Genomic DNA, 721 nt, shown 5'->3' on the forward strand with positions numbered 1-721 from the left:
CACATAAATGTTTCATGCATTTTTACTTAAATATGCACATTTCACATAATCCACATAATAAACATGTATAATTTACCTCAACCCAAGTTGTCTCAGACCCGGTTATAACATTCTTCCCCCCTTAAAAAGAATTTCGTCCCGCAATTCACTCAAACAACCATGGATATTTTTCTTTCATTTCTGATTCCAAGTCCCATGTTGATTCTGATCCTTTATGAAATCGCCACTGTACCTTACTAGACTTATCTCCTTGTTTCTTAACACACGGGTTTTGTGGTCGGTTATAGCTTCTGGAGTTTCTATAAAATTTAGTTTGTCATCCAACTTAATCTCCGGAAGTGGTATCGTTATACTAGGATCAGCAAGGCATTTCCTTAGGTTTGACACATGGAAAGTATTGTGAATCAGACTAAATTCCTCTGGTAATTCCAACTGATAAGCTACTGGTCCAATTCTTTTGTAGATTCTGAATGGTCCAATATACCTTGGACTAAGCTTACCTTTGTTCCCAAACCTCATAACACCTTTCCATGGGGATACCTTTAAAATTACAAAGTCATCTACACTTAATTCAATCGGTTTCCTTCGTTTGTCGGCATAGCTTTTCTGTCGATCCTGGGCAATTTTGATTTTTGCTCGAATCTGATCAATCTTTTCAGATGTTACTTGCACAATCTAAGGACCTGTCAACTGTCTTTCACCTACCTCATTCCAACATAAT

This window comes from Cynara cardunculus, unplaced genomic scaffold (genome assembly GCF_001531365.2).
Source record: "Cynara cardunculus var. scolymus isolate 2C unplaced genomic scaffold, CcrdV1 Un_Scaffold_1350, whole genome shotgun sequence".
NCBI classification, from domain to species: Eukaryota; Viridiplantae; Streptophyta; class Magnoliopsida; order Asterales; family Asteraceae; genus Cynara; species Cynara cardunculus.